At 41.0% G+C, this 17,069-nt stretch overlaps 1 long non-coding RNA gene across 1 annotated transcript in view; it reads right to left on the reverse strand.

The window, feature by feature from the left end:
* LOC147917282 (uncharacterized) overlaps positions 1-17,069 on the reverse strand; it is a 129,495-nt gene that overhangs the window by 23,868 nt on the left and 88,558 nt on the right. The window contains exon 3 of the long non-coding RNA XR_015551969.1: positions 8,486-8,581. This is a non-coding gene — a long non-coding RNA (uncharacterized LOC147917282). The remainder of the gene's footprint in view (positions 1-8,485; positions 8,582-17,069) is intronic.

Raw genomic sequence — 17,069 nt, forward strand, 5'->3', positions numbered from 1 at the left:
ATTATTTCCCCCACCCTTTATGTCACAGTCTTAATGAACCTCCTCCCATTCCTTCAATGTTTTATGTCGTTTTACCTCCAGGCCATTGCAAATGCTGTTCCCTTACTAGAACATTCTTTCTCTCCCCATTGCCTGGTAAGCCAACTCCTACTCATCCTGCAGATTTCAGCTTTAGTGTCAGTTTCTCAAGGTGAACTTTCCTGAATGTTAAAGCTATGTATTTCCTAGGATGCTGTTTTTATTCTACCATCACATGTGTCATCCTTTTTTATTTCTTATTTGTTTCTGTAAGGAAAGGAATTATGTCTGTCTTGTTCATCATCAAATCCCCGGTATTGAGCAAAGGAGGAGCTTGAAAAACGTCTGTTGAATAAATGAATGACAGTTAAGATCCTGCTCAAATATACTGGGCCTAAGCATATCTCCTTCATCATGTATGTGTAGGGTTGAGAGTTTGGACTTCAGAGAGGGTATCACATTTATTCCTCACTAACCTTCATGTTGTTAAGTTCATGTCATCATTTCAGACTGCTGAGAGGTTTTTGGATCCTGATTCTCTCTAACCTATTATCTACCATATTAGTTATCACTGCCAATTTAAGGTTACCTGAAAACTTGATTAGCATGCCTTCTATCTTCATTAGGCAAGGACGGAGCCTAGGGACATCCATCAGACTCTCACCTCCATTAATCAGCACCCATTGGGTCTGCTAATTCAATCAGGTACAAGTATACTACATCTTCCCTCTCAAATTCAAGAACATCATGGACAAACTGACCAAAAGTCTTGACGAAGTCCAAATAAAGATGACTTTAATTCTCTAATCTCATGATTCTTAATTTTTTGGCCTATCACACTGACAGATAACATTGGGCATACTCGAGTTTTTGTGACATTCCCAGAAGCACAACTGAACTCTACCTCTTTCTCTCTCATTAAAGAAATCACACTGGAGAGCAAGCGGGTGAGTTAGACGTAAGGACAGAAGTAGCAAGAGTCCTGGCTGTTCTGGAGCTGAGGCTCAGTTCGGAGCTTAGCAGCTAGCCACTGGAGTGGTCCCTCCCACCTCCACGACATTTGAGCAATACATGCGTGGCAGTCAGTTCTGCCCTCTCCTCCAAAGAGAATGCAACCTTCCAGATCCCTTCCCTCTGACCTTGACTCTGCACTATTCTCATTCAGTACTTTATTTCTTCCTGATCCAGTCCCCTGCTGGTCTCCAAACGCACTGGGACGAAAAGAGCTATGTGGTTAAACTGATTCTATTAAAATCAGTAGAGACTAAAAAGTCCAGGGAACTTTTACCTGGAAAACTAGATATTCCACCAAAACAATTACACTACGAAACAATGCATGACCCCACTGCCCTAGCTGGCAGCCTGTGAAGTTCTAGAATTGCACAAGGTGATGAACACCAGTGTGGACTATGACCACGAATGAAGCAGAAGTCAGTGAGATGGACATCATCCACAGCACGGCCTCCTGGTTGCAGGGGGCATCAAAGTAAGTGAGGCACAAAAAATATGCATTTGTTCTGCTTCAGGGGGCCCACTTGAATTGCTGGTACTAGGTAAGACCTAGTCTCTGGGGCAGTGTCCTCAAAAAAAAACCCAGAAGTTGAATTCCTTAAAAGAATGAGTACATAGAATTGGAATATTGTAACATCCCATTTCTAATATACCAGGCTTTATGGACTAAGTTTCTATCTATACACTGGCAATCAGATCAACAGCAAACAACGGTTGAGAAGCACGCAGAGAAAAACAACCAGAGCATAGGGATGCTAGATCTCCAGCCAATGAGGAGAGGTAAATCTGCCTCTGGAATGAAGAAAAGCCAATGTCTGGTCATCTGATGGTGGGGCCTTTTGATCCAATAAACTCAGAAACAAAAAATTAAAGAAAACTTTAATCCACAAGCTCATGAGACAGGGGGACGTGAGGGTTACCTAGTTGTGGCAGACACCTCTAGTTGCCTCCCCAAATCTACTCCTCCCTACCTCCTTATAAAAGAACTCTGAATTTTTCTAAGCAGGATACATTGCTATCCAGCTAAAAGATTATTTCCCAGCTTCCCTTCAGTCAGCTTAGAACATAACTAGTTTTGGCCAATGAGCTGATTGAAAAAGTGTTGTGTGCTAAGTTCAGGAAATCTTCTTGTACATATTTTCTCTCACCTTCCTCCATCCTGCTGCTTGGAATGGGGATATAATGGCTAGACTCAAGCAGCCATATTGGAGTGTGAGTTGGCCTTGAGGATGGAAGCCACACACAGAACACAGCAAAACAAGTGCAGTTTCCTGACACTGTTGCTGCCATACTAGCCCTGGATTGCCTTATTTCCAGGTTTCTTTTCTGTGAGAGAGATATAAACTATCTTTCTTAAGATATTATTTTTAAGGACATTGTTACTTGCAGCCAAACCTCTAAATCATCACTCCTCCCTCTTCTAAGTGTTCACAAATGACCTGGGCTCAGCCCCACTGTCTAGCTGCCCTGTCTTATCACGGGGGGATCCAAGACAGTTAGCTCAGGTCTCACTCTTTCTCTTACAAAGGGCCCCAAACGTAGACTTTTAACATTTTCCCCAAATGAGATTATACAGAGTCTTTGTGAGGCTTCTGATGTTAAAAGCATTGATCTGCCTGATGTAACCAAAATGTGCCACAATGTTTGGAATGCTGCTTTAGCAAATTTTCACATATTAATATCCCAGGAACCTTGAATAAAGAGAAGTAACTCAGAGTCCAAGGGTGACTTTGCTTGCTGCCCTGGGCCTCCTACCAGCAGTGCTGCTGGAGCCTGATCTGAGACTTTCATAGTCACTCATTCCTCCCAAGTGTCCCTAGAACAGGGTCCTGAGCAGAGGGATATAATATCTGCATTACTAGGGAAGTTAAATTCTGTTCATTTAAACTTTTGTGTTTGAGGAAAGGGAGGGGAGGAAAAAAAAACTGCTGTACTGTGGCCTAGTTCTATACACGTGAACAGGGGAGGAGGTGAGGTGGGCCCCATGCTTCCAGTGGGGTTTAAAGTAAATGGGAAGAGACCACATGAGAAGAGAGTTGGACCCCAGCCTCAGCCTTCATTCAGGACCCTCAACTCCGTCATGCTTTTTTGAGATGCTTCTTGCTTATCAGCACCCTCAGTCACAGCCTTCTGTGGGAATAGGGAGCAGGGATCATACTTAGGTGCTGTGCTCTGTAGGGCATCTCCTCTGTGCAAAGAGACCCCAGAGAAACTATAGCCCTGCTACCATCTATGGGGAAGAGACACTGTGGGATCACTGTGGCTCATGGGGTGAGACCCTCCTCCAATTCCCCAGGTCTATCTGATAACTCTACGGCAGCATTACTGTCAGTCTGATGTCAGAGCCAGCGGGTCAAATGGCCATTCCTACCACCCAGCTCGGGGAATGATGTAACCCAGAAGATTGACCACTCCAAAGAATACCCTGTGGAAAGAAAAGATTGCCTCTCCTATGTTAGAAAGGCAAAAGGTATTTCCCCTCCACCACCAAAATCTTAGTTCCCCTTACTAACACATTTAGCTCTGTCACTATGAATTATCTACAGCCTTCTAATAAACCTTTATAGTCCCAACTTCTTTCCTCTTGGGATAACAAGTTTCACAGTTTTATTATCCACAATGCAAAGGGACTGGTAGTTCCACTGACTTGTTCTAATTTCACTCAGCATTTTCAAGCCTAATAATGCAAACTTTTTAGTCAGGTCAACTACCAGGTCACCATACTTACCAGTGACAGAGTTATTATTGAACTTGAACTAGAGTCAGTGCCCACCTGGCATTCACAAAACAAGCCAAGCCTGGCTTTAGGGACTGAATGGCACTCATTCTTTTCTACCTTTTCAAGAACCTAGAGAGCCATTGTGTGGGCCCCTGGACTCAACTAGATTACCATCACTTGGGAGATGGTCTCTAAAGAAATTGTTGGGAAATCATTTGGTACCACCTTGAACAAAGCAAGATCAATTGCTTGTGTCCTTCTTCAGTGTCACCCCAACACTCCCCTAGGCAACTGCCCTGTTTCCACATCAAAAGTTAAACTCTGCATCTTCAAATCAAGAAGCAAGGTCTCTTTATTCAAATAGAGTAAAGCAAGCTCATGGACCACATCTGAGCCACTCCAGCTCTCAGGTGTAGAACTGAAGTCTCCCTTTGTGTGAACCTCTATCCTTTCTGACTCATCTCAGGCTATTGCTTTTCTATGAACTTGAGCAATGTTATCATTTCTTCAGGATCTGAACCCAAACAGATAAATTTCTGAATCCAAAAAGAGAAAGTAATATTAGATTAAATGGAATATCTTTACGGAGTTTCCAGATACTAAGGGTATCTCAACTCTCCATATTTGAGTTTCATCCCTTTCTTTCATATATTTTAATTGGGAAGTTATGAGAAGTGTGTTCAAGGGAGAAACCATTGTGTTTGGCATTTAGATATGTAAATTAAAATATTTTTCCTGGGCTCCCTAGTTCCTGGCTAGCCCTGGTGGTCTAGTGGTTAAGATTCAGCACTTTCACTGCCACAGCCTGGGTTTGTTTTCCAGCCAGAGAACCACACCACCCATCTGCTGGTTGTCATACTGTGGCAGCTGCATGTTGCTGTGACCAGTAGGGTCACCCATGGTGGACAGGTTTCAGTGGAGCTTCCAGACTAAGACAGACTAGGAAGAAGGACCTGGCCACCACTTCCCAAAAAAATGGCCATGAAAACCCTGTGAATAGCAATAGAGCATTGTCTGATATAGCGCCTGAAGATGAGAAGATGCCCCCTCCCAAAAAAGACTAATTTCTACTCTGCTGTACACAAGGTCGCTAGGAGTCAGATTTGACTTGACAGCACCAATAACCCTAGTTCTTATTCAACTGCAAATAGGTTTTTCTTCAGCTCCTAGCAATTCTCATCTGATATACGTTATGAACAGAAGCTCAGGCTGCTGTGGGACTGTTGCGACTGTTTTGGAAGGAATCAATATTGTTCAGCTGGAAAAACTGATTCTAAAATATCAAGCAGGCATTGGTTGGCCACATATTCAATTCATTCAGTCTGACAAGCAATGGTGCCATTCCCAGTCATTGAGTGTTATCACTTACTTTCAAGTCATTAGGACTTTGCCATGTGCTGGAAACCTCATCCTGTGATCTAGAGATACTTTTGATGGATTAATTTCTCCTAGTTAGTTTTCTGTTAGCACTTTTCACATATAAAGCCATCCATGTCTTCCAACAATTTGATTTGTCATTTGCTAAAATATACTCAACATGGGTTCATGAGTTTGGGAACCTACATAACCCAAGTCCCAAGTAAATTTAAAGCACAGGTGATCATTAGAGCTGATTATCTTCTGGAATTGCTGAACAACATTTGGTGCAAAGTTCTGTACTAGGTGCTAAGGGGATCCCGCCTTCTACTTTGGACATTAAATCCTAGATATGGGAACATCTTAGGACCCATTGTTAATATCATTGTTTGATGAGTTCGAAGAGTCAATAGAATATAATATGGGCTCCTTAGCATGCTTCCCTCCTACGGGAAGGATAGTCCCAACCTTTTTCAGTTGGGCATTTTTCTCCAATATATGTGAAGGTCTTCTCCAATATATTGCCAGTTTGTGGTTAGGTTCTCATTGTCAGGAACATTTTGAAAGCAGACATCTGATTTCACAGTAAATCAATAATTTTTACTCTACATAGCATTTGGAGAATATCAGGTATCCCATGTACTGCCATTTCTAGTCAAGTCTTTTAAAGTAAATTGTGATTAATTCACAGAAGGACCTATGTTACATTTTCATTTTCACTTTGAATGTTAGAAAAGTCCTCTGTCTTGGTTCCTTCTCAAAAAAAGAAGGTTAAAAAAAATCCCCTCAACAATAAGAAAACAAACAACCAAATTAAAAATATATATATATCTGCCAAAGACTTTAACATATACCTCATCAAAGAAGATATGTTGATGGAAAATAAGCATATGAAAAGATGCTCCACATTATATGTCATCAGGGAAATGCAAATTAAAACAATAAGGAAATACCAATACACAACTATTAGAATGAAAATCCAGAACACTGACAATATCAAGTGCTAGTGAGGATGTGGAACAACAGGAACTCTCATTCATTGCTAGTGAGAATGCAGGATGGTACAGCCACTTTGGAATACAGTTTGGTGGTTCTATATAAAACTGAAAATACTCTGGCGCTGGCCCAGTGGCATAGTGGTTAAGTTCACATGCTCCGCTTTGGTGGCCTGGGGTTTGTGGGTTGGGATCCTACGGGTGGACATACCCACCACTTATCAAGCCATGCTGTGGCAGGTGTCCCACATATAAAGTAGAGGAAGATGGGCATGGTTGTTAGCCCAGGGCCAATCTTCCTCAGCAAAAAGAGGAGGATTGGCAACAGATGTTAGCTCAGGGCTAATCTTCCTCATCAAACAAACAAAAAAAAACTAAACATACTCTTACAATATGATCCTTACAATCACATTCCTTGGTATTTATCCAAAGGAATTGAAAACTTATGTCCATACAAAAACCTGCGTGAGGATGTGTGTAACAGCTTTATTCATAATTGCCAAAACTTGGAAGCAAGATGGCCTTCAGTAGGTGAAGGGATAAATAAACTGTGGTACATCCAGACAACGGAATATTATTCAGTACTAAAAAGAAATGGGCTATCAAACTATGAAAAGACACGAAAAATTTAAATGCATATTAGTAAGTAAAAGAAGCCAATCTGAAAAGGCTACGATATAGCCATTTGATATTCTGGAAAAGGCAAACTATGAAGACAGGAAAAGATCAATGGTTGCCAGGGATCAGGGGAAAGGGAGGGATGAAAAGGCAGAGCACAGAGGATTTTTAGGGTAGTAAAACTACTCTGTGTGATACTGTAACAGTGGATATATGTCATTCTACAAACCCATGCAATGTACAACACCAAGAGCGAATCCCAATATAAACCATGGACTTTGGGTGATTATGATGTGTCAACGTATGTTCATCAGTTATAACAAATGTACCACTCTCATGGGGGATGCTGATAACGGGGGAGGCTATGCATGTGTAGCGGCAAGCAGTAGATGAGAAATCTCTGTACTTTCCTCTCAATTTTGCTGTGAACCTAAACTGCTCTAAAAAAAATTGTCTTCAAAACAAAAAAAAAAGCCAAAGGATGGTTGGAAATAGATTAGTCTTAAAGAGCGGGAACAGGGCACATACAGACTGTCTGAAAATTCTACCTCCTTCAGTGTCTCTCTGCACCCATGGCAAGCATTCATTTGGTAAAAATCCTACTGGTTTTCAGTTTTGCTTTGTCTTTTTATGAGCCTAGCCTGCACACTCTGGGCTCATAAGATGAGTGATTAGGGAGGTGCCAAGTGGAGAGATGCTGCCAAGCCTTGCAAATGAGTTTGTAGTTAATGCCAAAGCCAGTTACTTTCCAGATGCTTTCAAATACGTGAAGGACACTCCTTGAATGACGAGCTTTTAACTTTGCAGCTGGTCATTTATTTTTCTGATTAGCACATGCCACTGTCTAAACTTCCAGGTGGTTGCTCACCATAGGCAATAATGGCCTCTTGTTTACTAATCTCCAAACTGTGCGGTGTGTGGCTGGCTCGTTATTGTGTGTGATCCTGCCTCTGAGTGCCAATCATTAGTGGACAATCACTTTTGATTCCTCTCTTTGTTACATTAGAGAAAAAACATAGAATATTTAAAATTCTAGCATTTACTGAGGGAAACAAAAATTGTGTATGTGTTTTAAGACAGTAAACTTGGAATCAGGGATTTCCAAAACTCAGAGCAAATCCAACCAACAAAATGCACTTTCCAAAGTAAAATAAGGACTGATGAAACCCCAGGTAAAAACTACTCCTCAAAAATGTTTTATGTTAGCCAACCAAGCCCTAAGGGCCACACACTCCTACTTTACAGTTTAGCATTTCATTTGTTGCATGTATAATTTACTTAATTTCTATCCCTCCATACCCCCCCACCATATGAACTTGAATAAAATCAGGAATTTTAGCAAAATCTCCAGTGGTGCGTACTTTCAGAATTAGGCAAAATCTCTTTATTATAGTAGACTCTGAATAATTGTTTCATTCTCTCAATGAGAGAAAGCCATGATTGCTAAACCTACAGTGGTGCATAATACGGTAAATCAGCTTAATGATGTATGAATAAAACTATACTAAGAAAAAAAGGGCTTCTTTCCTTGGATTCAAAAGGGGAGTGAAAAAAACAATTGTGGGTGCTTCAGGGAGACTGAAAAATCTATACCACAGAGCTCTAGGATTTTTTTTTCTTCAAAGTCTTAAAACAACATGAGAAAACTGAAGTATCTTAGACAAAAGGCAGGCTCATGAATAACCCACTGGGAGTGATATCTCAGCTTGGTTTTATATTTACACATTATATCTAGAAGTTAAAAATTTAAAAACCACACAGTACTAACCTTGGTTTGAAGAGGTGGGCTTAGGGCTTGGAGGGAGAGCACTCTTCTTTCCATAACAACATGAAATCCCAGCGTTCACTGTAGTTGTCATAACAACTGTTTTAAATAAAATTTGTATTATTCATCAAATACTGGCATCCGAACTAGAAGGATGTGCAACTATGACATACAACTATCTACTGGGGCTTTGGGGAAGAAAAAAAAGGAGGATTGGCAATAGATGTTAGCTCAGAGCCGGTCTTCCTCAGCAAAACGAGGAGGATTAGCACGGATGTTAGCTCAGGGCTGATCTCCCTCACTGAAAAAAAATACTGGCATCCAAAACACTCTACCACCTAAAAATTATTACCTATTCTTATCTCCATAAAACTGGCTTGTGTGGCTAAGGAAGAGAGAAGGTGGGATTCTACGTCATGGCAGAGAATTCTCAGTTAAGCAGGGAAGGTTTCCAAGAATGGCCACCATCCCAATTTGCTCCTCTAATTTCCCATTCTCACAAGCCATCTCCCACCTGGCTGAGAAAACAGATGGGGGATAAAGTGGAGATGCTATAGCCACCAAGAAAATGGTTCAAGCTACTGTACACTAAATGGGAAACCACAGTAGCTGAGACTAAGAGATTTGATTTCAGGGAAACTCTATCTTGGAACCACTACGTTCCAAAAGTCCCCTCTCATATTGGCTATTTCATAAGACTTTAAAATAAGTTTTTTAAAATTGTAATTCTTGCACATGGAAAATATTCAAATAATATAAAAGACTGTACAGTGAATCCTAAGCCCCTTTTCCATCCCAGGTTCCCTCCAAAGCTAACCCTGATACTAGATTTTATGCATATGTAAACATATATTTTTATTTTTCCCTTATTTCATTCAAATATTTAGAATAGTATACATACTATTCTGCACCTGGCTCTTTTCACTTAACAAATCTTGGATAGTATTCCATATCAGTATGTTGAAAGAGCTGCTTTATTCTTTCTATTTGATTTTATTTATTTATTTTTTCCCCCCAAAGCCCCAGTAGATAGTTGTATGTCATAGTTGCACATCCTTCTAGTTGCTGTATGTGGGACGCGGCCTCAGCATGGCCGGAGAAGCAGTGCATCGGTGCGCACCTGGGATCTGAACCCGGGCCGCCAGCAGTGGAGCGCGCACACTTAACCGCTAAGCCATGGGGCCGGCCCTGCTTTATTCTTTCATGACTGCACGGTTCCGTTCCTATTGGTTGCTATTTAGGGTGTTGCAAGAGTTTTGCCCCCGTAAATAGTGCTGCAACAAATATCTATCCCTGTGTCTTTATTGCCCTAGCAATGGGCCCCTTGCCTTTCATATGAATCCTCTCCAGCTTTTCAATTCCCCACATTCTTGCCTGAATAATACACCATGGCAAGAGTGATCTGGTCACACCTCTGCTTTAACCCATCAACAGTTTTCCCATCACCCACAGAATACACCCAAATTCTTCTGCACATAAAAATCCTCCATTGGCTCCCATCTGCCTTTTCAGTCTCACTTCTTACCCCTCTCTACCACACATGATGCTCATCCTGAAACAAGAGTTCTTAAAATGTTTCTGGCTTGCCCATGATTCCACACCCTTGGCATCACTTACCTTTATTCCTTCTAGGACATGTTGGAAGTCCCAGGGGTAATGTTAGAATCTACCTTAGTTCTGAACTTGCACCCACCAGGGAAGCCATATTTAACTGCTTGTTGCCCCAGGTTTCCACCTGCTGGTCCCAGACTAGACTCACCACAGACATTAGCAATTAGCACACTTGCAGCTTTTGTATGAGGTGGGAATTGACCTGTTGCTAATGTTTGCCTCCTGATACCTTGCCTGAACCTCAGATCCTGCTTTGCTATGGCCTCTGAAATCCATGAGATACCATAAGCAAATTGCCTGGAATGTAAAGGACTATTCAGATAAAAATTCTTCCCAAAGGGCTCTCTGGTTCCTACTCCACCACTCTGCTCTCAAGGCTCATTCCTTGCTTCTTAGAAGTTAGCCTTCTGGCCCACTTTCAATCTGACAATATCTGGCATTTCCAATCTTACCAGTCAGCAACTTTCCTTCCTCCAAACGCCCTCCCTGGCATTATTTTACCCAAGTTAAATGTTATATATCCTCGATTCTAAAGTAGGATGATGCTGTCCAGCTGGTGAAATGCCATTTTCCACCCTACGAAGATATTGGCACAGGAAAAATATGTTTGTTCATAAAGGAACTTTCTGACAAACACAAGTAACAGAAATATGCTAATAGTGTGATATCTCCTCTTCCCTTTTCCAAAATGTAACATTATTGTGAGCCACAGACAATTAAATAGAGGAGCACACACTTTAAAATGTAATTGTAGCTAACCGGTGTACCAGTCATGAATGTGTTTAAAGGTGCAGTTGACACTGATACAATATGCCAATCATAAGCAGGGAGATCTTTAATCAGTGCCACTTAAAATGAATATTGAGTCTAATTCCTCCCTTCCCTCTACAAACACTCATCGAGGAAGAAGGGATAAGTTTCTCTGTAGAGTGGGGTCAATATTATGGGCAAAGGGATGGACAGACTATGTGTCATGATGAAAATAATGAGTGAACTCTGTTTTAAAATGTCCCCCATGGGACCAATTGTTAGATTTATTTCCTTGCACTAAGGCATCTACAGAAGAGCAGTATTAAAATACAAACATCTCTCTTGGCAGGGGCAACAACACATTAATGCAAAGAGAAAAACCTCTATTCATTTGTATTTAGCAATTGCTACTCTATTCAAGAACATTTTAAAGTAGATGTTTAAGTAGAAAAAGAATAAGACATAATTCCTGTAATAAATAAACTGTTGTAGAAAAGAATACCAATCAGATACTGTTATGTGAAAAAAGCAGTTATAAATGAGTGTTTTAAAATGATCTCATTTTTATAAGTGAAAAAAAAATATGCAAATGCCAGGGCCTCCTTCCTCCCCAAAAAACTGAAAGAATAGGCTCCACAATGTTCATAGTGCTAATATCTAAATGGTGGAATATAGGAGATTTTTAAATCTTCTTTTTTTTTTTGTGAGGAAGATCGGCCCTGAGCTAACATCTGCCAATCCTCCTCTTTTTGCTAAGGAAGACTGGCCCTGGGCTAACATCCATGCCCATCTTCCTCCACTTTATATGGGACACCGCCACAGCATGACTTGACAAGTGGTGCGTCGGTGCACACCCAGGATCCAAACTGGTGAACCCCCAGGCTGCTGCAATGGAGTGCGCACACTTAACCGCCCATGCCACCGGGTCAGCCCCTAAATCTTCGTTTTACTTACTTCTTTTTAAAAAAAATTTATGAACAAAATTTTCTATAATAAAATATCCATAAAAGTTACAATTATATGTATATATTCATGCACTTTGCCGTGTCTTTTTGGGAGTCTAGGTTTTTCCATTTCTAAGTGTTTCTAGATTTGATTAAAGCACACTTTCAGTGGAGATGAGCATTTAACGTGAAGGAGAATGAATAAATGGGATTTGAAAGGGAGAAGGATGCATTGTACAGACACTTTCTCTCCTGAAAGCTGAACCATGTGGCCTAAGGGATTTTTTTTCTTTTCTGTGAGCAAATGAGATTCAGGGCAGGCACAGTGAGCCAAAAAGGCCCTGGAAATGCCCAGGGTATGTGGGCACACCTTGGCTTCTTCCTGAGGAGTTCCAGGAAGGTAATAAAATTGGAGAGAAATTGCCTTCCTGGGCTTTGACGTCCGAGCAGAAACTTCCTGAGTCATGGGAGTGGCTGTATAGGTTTCTAAACAGCAGAAATATTGAGAGAAAAGCAAAAGTTCTCTCCAAGAAACAAAGGGGGAAAAAGTAGAATTAGATTGGGTAGCAATCATTTAAAGTTGATGCTTATACGATGAACTTACCACATTACACCTACATTAAATTATATATAAACTTCATTTGTATTAAGAAAATTCATATTTACTTTTTAAAATAAAGTGCGAGGTTTGAGGAGAGGAAAGCACATTTAGTTGATCATACACCTTGCTAGATATGCAAGACTATCCAGCTCCTCTTACCTCTACCCCCTGCACAAGTCTCTCTACCATAAGGTAACGGGGAAAAAAAGAATATGCCACAGCTGTACTTCCCCAGGAAGGCTATGCTGGTTTTATTTGCATGGGTTTATATTGAATGATCTACTAATCAAATCAAAGTGCAGGCTTTTAAAGCCTTTCATTTCTAAACTCTGAGTGGAGCAGTGCATCAATTAATAAAAGGAGAGCGTTTTTTTAAATTGCACCGTACTTTTTAGTTTATAAAATGCTTTTATATTTTCTCATTTCATCTTCAAACCAACTCAATTTAACTAGCTATTTCAAGTGTCCATCTCTACTTTTTCCCTGCTCAGAATCCTCTTCTCCCACCTCTTCTGGTAATAAACCTCCATCTTCCTTTGACAAGGCATGCTCCTCCCACTTGCACGTGATTCAGATGAGTCTGACTTTATCCCCATCCCCAAATCCAAGTATGGACATGTGACTAGGGCTTAGGCAAACAGAGTATTCCACCTCCCTGGCCACAGTGATTGATTCAGAGAGACACATGACTTAAATCAGTCCCATTGACTAAATTCTGGGATTTTCCTGAAGTTGATAAACCAAGAGGATCTAAGCCAAAATCTCCTGGGAATCACTGTGATGGGAAAGGCTGCCTGGAATAGTGCCGACACAAAGGGAAACAGAACTGACAGACGGAGAGGCACAATGTCCTGATGAAGCTGTTTAGTACCTGAGTCAGCCACACCTGAAGCCAGAGATACCCTTACACTTTTCAGTTATGCAATTCAGTAAGCACACTCTTCTCCTGCATCTAGTTAGAGTTGAGTTTCTGTCACTCACTATCAAGAATCCTAGCAGATACAGTCTACTCCTCACCAACTCTGGGAAAAGTGAAGCCAGTTGGTCTGTACAGCCCTATTCTGAGACAGCATTGGTACCCTGAAGGCAGCTACCTGAATTACCTCTTAGTGCTTAAAAGAAAATGAGTATTCTAAGAAGAGGTGGCTAATAAGTCATAATTCATGAAGTATGAGTTATCACAAACATATTAGCATCTATTAGCAAAGATCCACTCATTGAAGTCATAAGTATTAGCAGCCAAGTTCCTAAGGGATCAAGTTCTGATTAAGAAAAACCCACAGGCTTTAGAATAAAGATAGCTTCCAAAGACCAGTTCTGAGATCTGTCCCTAATTTCTTAACCTTCTGAACCTAAGTTTCCTTATAAGCAGTAGGATTAATAATAGCCTCCTCGCAGGGTTTTTGTAAATAACTATAATATTGTAATATAAAATCCTAAGCATACTGCTGGGCACAAAACAGATTCTCAGTGAATAGATTCTTAGTAGTTTTTACTAATAACTTGGGATGCTCTTAATATTATGGAAGAAGTGGATACTCACAGTGGGATAGTCCAGCAGGACTGACCAACTAGAGAAAGCATAAAGCCACTGAAGAAGTCAAGAGTCTGGGGGCCTACAGGTCACAGAAAGAAAGAAGGCATTAAAGATGAATGTGTTGAAATGCATCATTTTTCCTGGGTCCAGTACTGCCAATGAATATTCTTTTGAATTTTGAGACAAGCCTGGGTAACGAGCCATCCCAGTTTGACCTGGACTGACATGTCTCCCGGAACTTGAGGCTTTCACTGCTAAAACTAGGAAAGTCCTGGACAACCCAGGGAGAATTGGCCACCTTTCTAGCCACCATACTGCCGCATTCCTGAGTAGTGAGAGCTCCACAGCCAGAAAGGAGAATTATCACCAGTCTCACTAAGGAAGACCACAATGGTTATCAGCCTATCGCACTCCAAGAGAAGCAGTGCCCAAAGTGCCAGGCAGGAATTTTAGAGAAAATGAAGCTAGCAACAATCAGTTCCCTTGTTCTATTTAATCCTTAAGTTATTAGCAAAAAATAACCCCGAATCACTTTTTTAACAGCCTCATGTTTCAATTATTAAGTGCCGAATTAAAATGGAATGCAAACACTAAAACTTAACACACTGCTAAAAATGAACATGTCTAAAATATTAATAGCAACTCTAAATGATTTATAATGCCCTCTTGGGCATATTTTATGATTTATTGATGTCATTTTAGCTGCTCCATGGGTGACAGAGTCACCTCACTCTGTGTGTGTGCTCTGGTGGGTTTCTAGACTATTTATTTCAGAAAACTTTACACTCATACCTTTGCTGCATGCACGTCAGACTGTAGGTGAAGTAGAAAAAGTAAAGATGTTAATTTTTTCCATAAATCAGAGAATTGTGGGGCTAAAAGGTCTTTAAATTGGTTATTTCTTGTTTTCTCAACTTCACTGTAGGGCCATACCGGAGCTATCTTCAATGGATGTGAATTTCACAACATCCTTTGTTAATTTATGTCAGTCTTTGTTGACAAGAGATTCTACTTTAGATCTAACCTGTTACCCTTTCTGCATCAAGCAAACTCCATTTTCTAGAGAATAGCTCATGATTTCTGTGGTAGTTCACCTCTCTTTTTTGACCTAATAAGGTATTTTTGAAACCTTTCTGCCCAGCCCTCCACTTTATGATTTACTTCAGTCTCTCCATAGGTTTTCTAAGACTCTCTTATGGTACCCAAAAGCTGCTATAATCAAAATTGGATCTGTCTTTTACTTCTTCCCTGACACTGTCTCCATCTCTCAGTCATTTCTCCCTCTTCAGAGACTGAAAGATCTCATTCTGTCCCCTGGATGCCCAGACCTTCTTTTCATCACCTCTCCACTGATAGCCTCACGCATCTAAATAGCAGTGACACAGGCCTGCACTTTTGGAAGAATAGCCCACACTCAAAAATTACCATTCCCTCCCCCACCTACCCCGGTTCAAAATTTCAAACACCTCAACATAGGGATAAATGGATATGGGGGTGGGGTCGGGGCTTTCTGAGAGGCCATCAAAGTAAATCATGTTGACAACTGTCAGTCTCCCTACCTGAAATTACATCCAAGATCCAGGATTCTGGGTAGTATTAATATACTAGAAAAAAAAACAAAAAACACCAAAAAACAAACACAAAAAACCCTCAGAGTCTTTTACTCTATGTTTATGTTTTTGAATCCACTATGTGATTTACTTTTTGTCAATGTTGCTGACTCGTGGTCACTGTATTTTTTCACTATAGACGTATCTGGTCACTTCTTATTTTGGTGACATTTGTTTTTCTCTACTATATTATAACACTGTAATTACGTAGGCAGCACCAAATGATCCTAAGATGTACTATGTAATTGCTAAAGTTTAAGCTCTGGCAAACAATTCACCATGGAAACCAAAGGCTAAATAGAGGCATGGTATATAAATTTGCCACATTTGTTTTTTATCTCAGACATTTAGAAGAGGTGATTATGCTTATGAAGATATGTGTACACGATGGTTACTCAACATGTACCTGTTTATTGAGTGATTATATACAATTAAGCACCTGCTTGGTCATAGATGTCTAGTGAGTACCAGGCCACACCTAGCCAGGTACCAGTTGGGGGTTGGTAACTTGGATTAGGTTGAGTGGGAGCCCTCACTTGAGTAGTGGGAGGTGTTGGTTGTGACCTCTGGGAAGCAGAGGCTGAGATGGAGTCAGGAGTGCAAAAGGTTTACTATACTTGGGGGTAATATTTGTGAAAAGAAAAGGACAAAGTAGGATTGGGCATGGGGCACCCTCAGACCATGATGCCGACCTGACGAAGTCTCTGCCAGCCCAAGGAGGAGCTCTGAGCAAAGAGCACACTTAGAGGGGTCAGCATTAGTGGAAATGGCCAGGCCTGGGGGCCATAGAAGAGCTGGCCTGAGCTCCAAAGCTGAAGCAGACCTGAAGGAGTTCACAGTTGGAAGTATCAGCTAATTCTCCTCCTTGAAGCTGGGCAACAAGTTTTCTTTTCAAAGGGGGCCTGAGCAGTGCATCTCTGTGTCTGCCGCACAGGCTAAGACAGAAAAGGTATAGGAGAGCTCAGGATGCAAATTAAGTATACAGAGCCAAGAATTCTAAACTTGGTGAAATGGGTCCAAACCAAATAAGGTCAGGATTAAAAAGAGTGGGAGTGAGTGTTACAGCTCAGGAGTGACCTGAGCATTAGGTTTAACCCTAGCTGGAATTTAAGACTTTTATGGGCAAGAGAGGCCACAGGCATGGGTGGAGCATTCTGGCGGAAAGGGCTAGGGAGTGTGATGCACAATTAAAAATATATAAAACAATTCATAGGAGTCTCTGCTTTAAGTAGAGACATGACTTAAAAATTTGGGGGAACATGAGGCTGGCCCAGTAGCATAGTGGTTAAGTTTGCATGCTCCGCTTCGGCGGCCCAGAGTTCACAGGTTCGGATCCCAGGCGAGGACCTATGCACCGCTCATCAAGCCATGCTGTGGTGGCATCCCACATACAAAATGGAGGAAGACTGGCACGGGTGTTAGCTCAGCAACAGTCTTCCTCAAACTAAAAGAAGAAGATTGGCAACAGATGTTAGCTCGAGCCAATCTTCCTTACCAAAACAAAACTAAACTAAATACTAGTACCCATTAGATA

The sequence above is a fragment of the Ceratotherium simum genome, chromosome 4 (genome assembly GCF_057802395.1).
Source record: "Ceratotherium simum simum isolate JZ-2026a chromosome 4, ASM5780239v1, whole genome shotgun sequence".
Lineage (NCBI taxonomy): Eukaryota > Metazoa > Chordata > Mammalia > Perissodactyla > Rhinocerotidae > Ceratotherium > Ceratotherium simum.